This window comes from Dasypus novemcinctus, chromosome 5 (assembly GCF_030445035.2).
Source record: "Dasypus novemcinctus isolate mDasNov1 chromosome 5, mDasNov1.1.hap2, whole genome shotgun sequence".
NCBI classification, from domain to species: domain Eukaryota; kingdom Metazoa; phylum Chordata; class Mammalia; order Cingulata; family Dasypodidae; genus Dasypus; species Dasypus novemcinctus.
The window spans coordinates 147,792,324-147,801,705 of NC_080677.1; the positions used below are offsets into that span (position 1 = coordinate 147,792,324).

General features: G+C 36.9%; 1 long non-coding RNA gene across 1 annotated transcript in view; it reads left to right on the plus strand.

The window, feature by feature from the left end:
* The window catches only part of LOC111759892 (uncharacterized), a 70,939-nt gene extending 64,767 nt beyond the window's left edge, over positions 1 to 6,172 (plus strand). The window contains exon 3 of the long non-coding RNA XR_011648921.1: positions 2,179 to 6,172. This is a non-coding gene — a long non-coding RNA (uncharacterized lncRNA). The remainder of the gene's footprint in view (positions 1 to 2,178) is intronic.
* Positions 6,173 to 9,382: the final 3,210 nt, after the last annotated feature.

Sequence of the window (9,382 nt, forward strand, 5' to 3'; positions counted from 1 at the left end):
TATGTATTCCTTCTGTCCTAAAAGTATAGTATTTGTAATTTAGCTAATGGGATTCCCATTTCATTTTCTAAAGATTTGTCACCTGATACCAGTAAAATTGTTTTCACCTAAGTATCCTGCATATAACAGAACGAGTCTTCTAAAAAGTAGTCTAACAATTCATTAGTGATCATTCATAAGTAAAAAATGTTAGCTATTTCATCCCTAATTAATATTGCATATAAAAATTTCTCTATCCACTATAATTTTTCATCCTTGACTCCTAATACAGCACAAATCTATTTGATTACCTTATCGAATTTGTTAGGGTCAATGATGATTGTTTCAGGGGAAATCACCTAATTCAAGGTATTTGCAATTTACCAGCTCTGTGATCTTAAGCAAACTACTTATTGAGCCTACCAAGTTTGTGATGATGATCTAACAATATAATATACATACAGCGCTTTACTTTCATGTAATGCTACACAGTGTCCATTGACTAATGCCATGTTTGCTACATAGGATCTTAGTATTTAGTAAGTTGGATACCCAAGCATTGATTGCATTGCATAAGACATATTGTACAATATCTGTCTTAGGCCTCAAAAGAAAACCGTAACTGGAAAGTCTTTAATTATGTTGATAGATGGGACTAGATAAATATATGCTTTCTCACAAACTCAAGGATTTTTACTGAATAGAATTGTTTCTTTCTTTAGGAAGTACTGTTTTTATTTATTTATTTCTCTTTCTCTCTCTCATTCTATCTCTTTCCTTCTCCCTTCATTTCTTTCTTTCTTTCTCTTTCTCCTCCTCTGTCTTTTCTTAATTTTTAACCCAAAAACCAGTATTCTCTTGTGACAATTTGAAGAAACAAATTGTAAAAAGTCAGAAAATAAATCCAGTTAAGTTTTTTAATTTTAAAATTATTTTTTCAGTGATCTATTAAAGAAACATACCTTAAAAATCGCTTATCACCTCCACAGAGTTATTCTTACCTTTGCTAAGGCTTTCATGTGGATGGCTAATTAATTGATTAAGCATTTACTTGACAAATATTTTTTAAGGTCCTCCAACATGCTCAACTAAATTGACAGGGTCGAGCACTGTACGCTGGCCCTGCAAGGCTTATTCCTACCCTAAGCAATTTGAATGTCAAGGGAGGGACCTTTCCAAGGAAAGGTCTCAAGTCCATCTGAGGGCCTTGATATCTGATGAATGTTAGAAATAGTAGTGTTAAGAATGTGCAATGGAAGAAATAATCCTCTGAAGTGGGTCAAACTCTGTGGTATATAGTTGAAAGATGCATGTTAGAACCTTATACAGCAGTAAGAATTGAAAAAAGAGTCACAAGACTTGATAGCTTACTGAGACTGATAAATAGCTGTGAGAGATCTCTGTGTTGTACGACAGATCTTATTTATAAGCCGGTCTCTGATGATCTAATGCAGAGGGCAGTACTTTCGTGCTGTCTGGTGTTAATGAAGAAGGCAAGAATTCTATGGGTGATATCTGCATCTCAGGATCAGGTCCTGATCTGTGGTATTTATGGCCCTCAGGACAGAGCTACATCCAAATTCTTGTGGGAAAGCCTGGTGCCTGTTTCTGAGAAATTTGGTTTTGCTAGTCTCAGAATTTTAGATAACCAGTTATTTATCTAAAGCAGCACCCCCAACTTTGTATTCCAATCTGCACTCACATATTTTGCCAGACAAAGAAATATTGTACTTAAGTGACATCTCAATACTGTGGAAACCATACCTATTTCATATTATTCTTTGGTTATATAAATAGAGTGGTGTGAGGGAAAAGTTCCTCCTAAATAGGAAAAAAAAAAAAAAAAGCTTTGCATCAAATTTTCATAACTTCAGTTAGCCAAATTTATTCAGTAAGATGCAATGTGTTACTCAAAACTTTTAAAATTGGTTCTAGGTGCTATCACAAATACTACAGACTGGATTGGCATCACAACGGGAATTTATTGACTCAAGGTTTTGAAGGTACAAGTGCAAAATCAAGACATTAGCAAGGCTTGCTTCCTGCTGGAGCCTGGCGCGTCCCGAGTGCTGGCTGACGGCCATCCTGTCCTCCCGGTTCATCTCCGCCTCTGGTCACATGGCAAGCGTCCTCTCTTTCTTGCGTCTGCTCTTCCTGTTTCCTCTGACTTCTGACTTCCAATTTTGTCTCTTTCTAAAGCCCCTCGCAATATGGATGAAGACCATCCTGCCTGATTCAGTTGGCCACCCCGTAACTGAAGTAACATCTTCAGGAGGAGATTCACCACTTTACAGATAGGTTCTCACCCTCGGGAACACGGATGAAGACTGGGAACGTGTCTTCCGTTGGGGTACATAATTCAGCCCACCACACAAACCTTAAAAAAAAAGCTGTTCTTTTTGTATATTCCAGGTACCAAAAAATATTCCCTTCTTTATTTTTTGGCAAGTGATATCAGATAGGAAGACGATCTCATATCAAACTTAAATCCAAGAAATGAGCTGTTGAGTTACTTAATTTATTTTAGAAATTTTGTCTTTTCACAATGTGCCTCTATTCCTAAATTGTAATCGCTGCCTATAAATAAGGAGAGTGAATGTAAAATAAATAATATGATGGGCAATTTGAGCCATTTGATTTAAACATCTATTTGAAATGACTAGGATGTACATCATCACTTTGAGGAGAGCTCTCCAAATTAATCTTAGTGGCAAACATTAGAAACATGCTATAATAAGTATAGAAGAAACAAGAATATCGAAATCACTGAAACTCAATTATTATCTGTTGTTGTTTAAATATACAATTTACAACAATTGTCAACTCTGTGAAAATGTAAAGACATACTTTCCTATCATTTTTCAATCTCTTCAAGAAAAACTTAGCTGAGAGTTAGACCTATATATTTCCCAAAGGTAAATTCTTTCCTTGATATTTTACTTAGGCTTTTATTTTTTACCCTACATTAATGAAAACATAATCATTTTGTTATTTCAGCTATAATATATATGCTCTCTTTAATTTCAAATTTTTATAATTTATTTATATATTCAGGGTAAAATATAGTTATTTAGTTCCAATCTTTATTGTAATCAGAGATTTATACATTGCAAAATTGAATTTCTTGGTTCTGTCAGATGATTGCATAGTGAATTGGAAACTGGATTTTTTGAGGGCCGTAGAAGTTGGAGACATCATTTGTGTACTGGAAGATTATGACATGTTTTAGTTAAAACATAGTCACTCCCGCCCCTTGGACTCTTAAGGTAAATTGCTAAAATTTTGCTGCATGTGCCTGTTCTATCAGGAAAGTGATGAGCTTAATTAAAACATGATCCATAGGAGGATTTCTGGTTCATGTTTTGAATTGGATGCCCAGAATTAGAGACTCATATTCCTAATCTTTTAGGAACTCAAGCTAAAACATGGCTGGCAAGTGTTTATCCATTGCTTGTAAGGGTTTTGTGTGAGTTATACATTAAAATCATGCCAGTGAGAAGAGATCCTTCCCATGAGGAGACTGCAAGGCAGCTGAGTATGTCAGAGCCCTAAGTGTACATTGACTGATTGCACTGAGTGGTTGGAAAAAGGAGGGCAGAATTGTGTGGGTATTATATGTCACGTAAACATGTTGTGTACTTCATAGTAAAGATTTTCACATTATACAATCTAGCTCATACAGATTGGGGTTGTTGTATGAACACATTTAAAAAATTATTTTGTTCTATTTCTATATTGAAATAGAGGATGATGGGTGGTGATGATGATGGCGATGATGCCAGGAGTGGAGAAAAGGAGGGATAGACGTTTCTTTGACAGCATGTGACTCACACCAGATAAGGTGTAAAGGAGTGGGGTGGGGAGAGGGAGTGGCTGGCTGCAGGGATAATTTCAAAGCCAAGAGGAATCTTCTATTAATTGCTCCAACGTCTGTCTGTGGGTTGGAGTATTCATAAGTCTAGCTAGAGTCAGGGGCAACGTTTCAGGGCTCATTCTTACATTCTTATGTGTATGCCTAAAAGCACTTATTTCTCACTTTAAAGTTGAAAAAAGATAACAGAAGGAAGCCTCCGATTGGACACGACACACTGGTCATCCCAGTGGAACATGGCAGTGGAGAGAGGTTGCACTTGGTGATGTGCTTGGTGAAATCCTCTGAGGACTCTGCACTAAGAATGCATCGTCTAGTCCCTTAGCCCTTACTTTTGGAAATCTGTCCCGGCAGCACATACTGGAAATGTCTCGTGGAGGGGCCTTGTTCACTGGCTCTCAGTATTGGTGAGACTTGGCAACTACCTAGTCTCCTTCCAGGACAGGATCGACTAAAACTTTAACTTAGGAGCTTGCCCTCCACGTCCTTATTTCTCCTGTCCTTTTCACTCCAACCCTTTCTGTGGGTTTTTATTCCCTGCTTTGAGGCTGACGAGATGCTTTAGTTAGTACTTTCCTCACTGAAAACTACAACAACAACATGAACAGCCACATTTGGGTTTGGGCCTCAAATGATCAGAATTGCACTTTTCTTTTCCATTTGGATCCTCATTTTACTCAATGTATTTCTTCACTGAAATTTTTTTTTTTTTTGAGAAACCAGTACTTTTAAACCATTTGGCCAATATTCTTTAATGAATATTCATACTGACTCTGGAGCGTAATCTCAATCTTCCCAAATTTCACCAACTCATTCTACTCCCTCCTCACACAAGAAAGTTATAGTGTAGTGAAAACATGTATGCCCAACAGAGAAGCAAGAAAATGGATTTTTAAATTGTGGACACATTATTTAAAATCACACTAAGTCTCTATATGAGTGAAGTCATTCAACTTTAGTTCTAAAAAAACCTTTAATTCAAAAACTTTAAACTGTATTTTCTTTTCTCTAGATTTCTAAGGCTTCATTAAAACAGGGATTTTGAAGTGATGAATACACAGCTATGTGATTATACCAAATATCATTGATTGTACCCTTTGAATGAAACGTATACTTTATTAATAATGTATCAATAAAATTGATATGTTAAAAAAAAATAGGGTTTCCAATTTCCTGTCCAAGACCACCTCATCCTTCTGCAAACCTCATCTTCCCAGGCTTGTTCGCCAAGTGATTGCTTCTTCTCCAGTGATATTAGCCTCTAATTGTGACCTATTCACATGCCAAACTTCAGTTCCACAAGGCAAAATGCTATCACACAGGTTTGGATTTTTTAAAAAAATTTCGTTCCAGTGCTAGAGAACAAATATCTCACAGAGCACAAGAGTAGGTAGACACTGTTTTTGTAAAACAGATTTTAAAACTTAGTGTGTGATCATTTTGCTCCTGTGTCTTAAATTTCTCCATATCTTATTGACTCCTCTGCAATTTTCTCTTTTTAAATAATTTGAACTAATGCTTCAAGTTAAAATGAATTCTGAATTAGTAGTCACTCTCGAAGCAGAGGGAATTTCCATGCAGGTTAAAGAGCCATATGATTGTATATATTGAAATGACAGGATCACTAAGCTATTCATGGCAAGGCAGGAACAAAATGTCTTCTAATAGAGAAAATGTAATTCCTTGTTTCAACTATGAGAAGGAATGTTGAAAGCTACTGAGAGGGAAGACCTTATCATGAATAACATGCCTTTGCTTTTAAAATTGTTAACACACAGACACATACACGCGCATACATACATATTCCTTTTCCCATTTCCAGGATTTAGAAAATTTTTAACGTAATTGTGGACATAATTGCACTTATACATATTTCTCTAACACCTACCATGTATAAGAATATTTGGGAGGGTGCAGTTATTACCCACTTCCCTTATTAAAGCACCTCTGAAAAGTTTATCTGTATTTACATTTTTATTAGGTTTAATGAGTAGCAGTTGGTTGCTGATAATTCTAATGTTGCTACTGGAAATGATGTGTTATTTTAAGAAATTCATATCCTCCATGTGAGCTGTGAAACATCTGTTCAGACCAGAACATATCAGTTAAAGCTATATTTTGCTTCTCTCAGTGCGAGTCCAGATGGTTATATCTATGTACTATGTTAAGTTTCAATTATCTGTAGTAATTTATTTAATTTTTTCTTTCAGATGTCTAGTAAAACTAATTATATTTATAAAGACAATAAGAATTCTTGTTTATAAGGCTGGAGGTGCTAAAAGTTAAAGTCCTTTAAGTGTATGTATGTGTCTGTGTTAAGTGTGCTTGAGTGTTTCTGTTACAATCCTGTATGATAACAGTTAAAACATGTATAAATCAGATTATAAAGAAAAGATGAAATATTGGTTTTCAGTAGTTTTTTTTTTAATCCAAAATAAAATCATCAGAAATATAGCTTTGGGAAAGAAAATTATGGTGAAATTGTTACTTAATTAACACACCACATATTCCTTTATAGAAACAGATAATAATGATATTTTCCTCATTGATCCCTATTTTGAGACAAATGATAAAGCTATTCAGATGAATAAAGAAAATGCCAATATTCAAATAATTTTGCTCCCAAAAGGATGCTACATGATTATTTAGACAGTAATCTTCAAATGTTTTTGCACTGTTATGCCCTATTTATTTTGTAAAGTGTGCAAACTGTCAATCATTTTTAAACTGACATAATTTTTCTTAGATGTTTAAATAATTGCAAAGGATGTCAATTTCAGTATACTATAAATAAGGAAAGAGGAAAATAAAACTATGAAATTGCTCTTTTAATGTAGTAAGTAGAATTTTAGTAATGAAATATTTGATACTACAGGCCATCATCTATTAAAAGAAAATGCACACTAAAGCTCTTTAACAGCAGGAAATTGAACATTCTTCCTTCTTTTCCTTGAACTTGCATTTCAATTTTATTTCTCCACAGCATTTTAACTTAATGTAATACAGTTTTTACTTGAAAATCTTTTTATTAATGATTGTTTATTAATTCCTTCTGAGAAAATTATAAATTAAAAATAAAACATTTTTCATTGTGCCTACACAGCTCCATTAAGTTTTTGATTTGAATTATCATTACAATGACTATCTGTACAAGATTGATTGAACTAACAAATATATTATAAATTTATATATTTAGAAAATAAAAAGTAAAATTTAATTGAAAATGGGGAGGTGGATATGTGATAAGGACTCCACCTACCATATGGGAGGACCTCGGTTGGATCCCTGGGGCCTCCTGATGTAAAAGAAGAAGAGAAAGCATATCTGTGCAGCGAGCCAGTGCCTGCATGGTGAGACAAGTGCCCATGCAAGTGCCTGCGTGGCGAGCCAAGTGCCTGTACAGTGAGCCAAGTGCCTGTGCAAGTGCCCGTGTGATGAGCCGAGTGCCTATGTGGCGAGCTGAGTGCCCGTGCAATGAGCTGAATGCCCATGTGAGTGCCCGTGTGACAAGCCAAGTGCCCACCTGAGTGCCCATGTGGTGAGCCAGTGCCTGTGCAGCAAGCCAGTGCCCATGGGGTGAGCCAGTGTCCATGTGGCAAGCCAAGTGCCTGCATGGTGAGCCAAGTGCCTGCATGAATGCCCACATGGCAAGTCAGTGCCCACGTGACAAGCCAGTGCCCACGCAGCAAGCCGAGTGTCCACAAGGTGAGTCAGTACCTGCGCAAGTGAGTCATGCAGCAAGATGATGACTTAACAAAAGAAAGACAAAGGGGAGAGTCAAGGAGAAGAGCAGCAGAGACCAGGAACTGAGGTGGCACAATTGACAGGGAAACTTTCTTCACATCAGAGGTCCCCAGGATCAAATCCCGGTGAATCCTAGAGGAGAAAGACGAGAGAGAGAAGACAAAAGGAGAAATAGATACAGAAGATCATGCAGCGAATGGACACAGACAGCAAAAACAGCAGGATAAGGGTGAGGGTGGGGTTAGGGGAGGGGAAGAAGAAGAAAAAAATTAATTGGAAATACATATCCTAATGAGATAGGAATTTTTTTTTTAGTTTACAGATTAATGGATGACTATCATTTAATGGACAGATTAATAAAAGTATAGTATTAAATTTCTTCTTAGTTTTATTTTTTAATTGATATAGACCCTGAGCAAACTTGGGATGTTGTAGAATTCCACTGAGGTATTTGATACTTTTTCTAAATTATATGCAAAATATTAGTGATATCTTACAAAATTTTTTTTTAATCCATCACTTGACAAGTCAATTAGGTTCCATTTGAAAACAAGTTATCAGAAACCACACGACTTACAAAAAATTCATGTGATTCAGTCATTAGAGTCTTAAAGTTTCCCAGCATATACAGAGATAGTTCAAATTGCTCCTTTTCTTTGTTCACTGCATGTTTCTGCCCAGTTGGTAATGCACTTGAATCATATGGGGAATGGTAGCCTTTCCCTATGCCTGTTGGAATATGTCTTCAAGCAGATCGGTTTTATGAAGTATGTACATGAAAGTGGAGGATCTGGAAATGTTTTCCTTTAAAATTCCATATCCAAGTGCCCTTTGGAAAGTCTTTATGTTCCAGTACCATCCACATTTCACTGCATATCACTCTTTAAAGGCACTCATTTCTTTCTCAAAAATCATGATTTGAGGAAACATAGATTCAAGAGTGGTAGAAATTGTCATAAATTTCTACTTGGTCTTATCTATTCCTCCAGCTATCATTTAATGAACACTGAATATATAGACATTATATTGCTCATGGGGAGCAGGGGGATGTGTGAGACATTGCCATAGTCACCAATGGGTGCCTAAGTTTAAAACATCGTTATGTGGACATGTAACTAATTACAAAATTTAACATTGTAAGAGAGGAGGCAATGGAACATAATGGTTAAGAATGTGGATTCTGGAGCCAGTCTCCCTGGGTAACCATACTGGCTCTATTACTCATGAGCTGTGTGACTTCAGGTAATTTACATAATTCTCCGGGCCTCAGTTTCTTCACTTGTAACATAGGGGTGATAGTCTGTCCTTGCTGAGTTCTCATGAAGATAAAAGTACATATGGGGCAGCGGACTTGGCCCAGTGGTTAGGGTGTCCGTCTACCACATGGGAGGTCCATGGTTCAAATCCCAGGCCTCCTTGACCCGTGTGGAGCTGGCCCATGCACAGTGCTGATGCGTGAAAGGGGTGCCCTGCCACGCAGGGCTGTCCCCCGTATAGGGGAGTCCCACGCACAAGGAGTGCACCCCGTAAGGAGAGTCGCCCAGCACAAAAGAAAGTGCAGCCTGCCCAAGAATGGTGCCACACACACAGAGAGCTGACACAGCAAGATAACGCAACAAAAAGAAACACAGATTTCCATGCCACTGACAACAACAGAAGAGGACAAAGAAGAAGATGTAGCAAATAGACACAGAGAACAGACAGCTGGGGGGGGCGGGAGAGTGGGGAAGGGGAGAAAAATAAATAAATAAATCTTAAAAAAGAAAAGTACATATGGGCAGCATAATT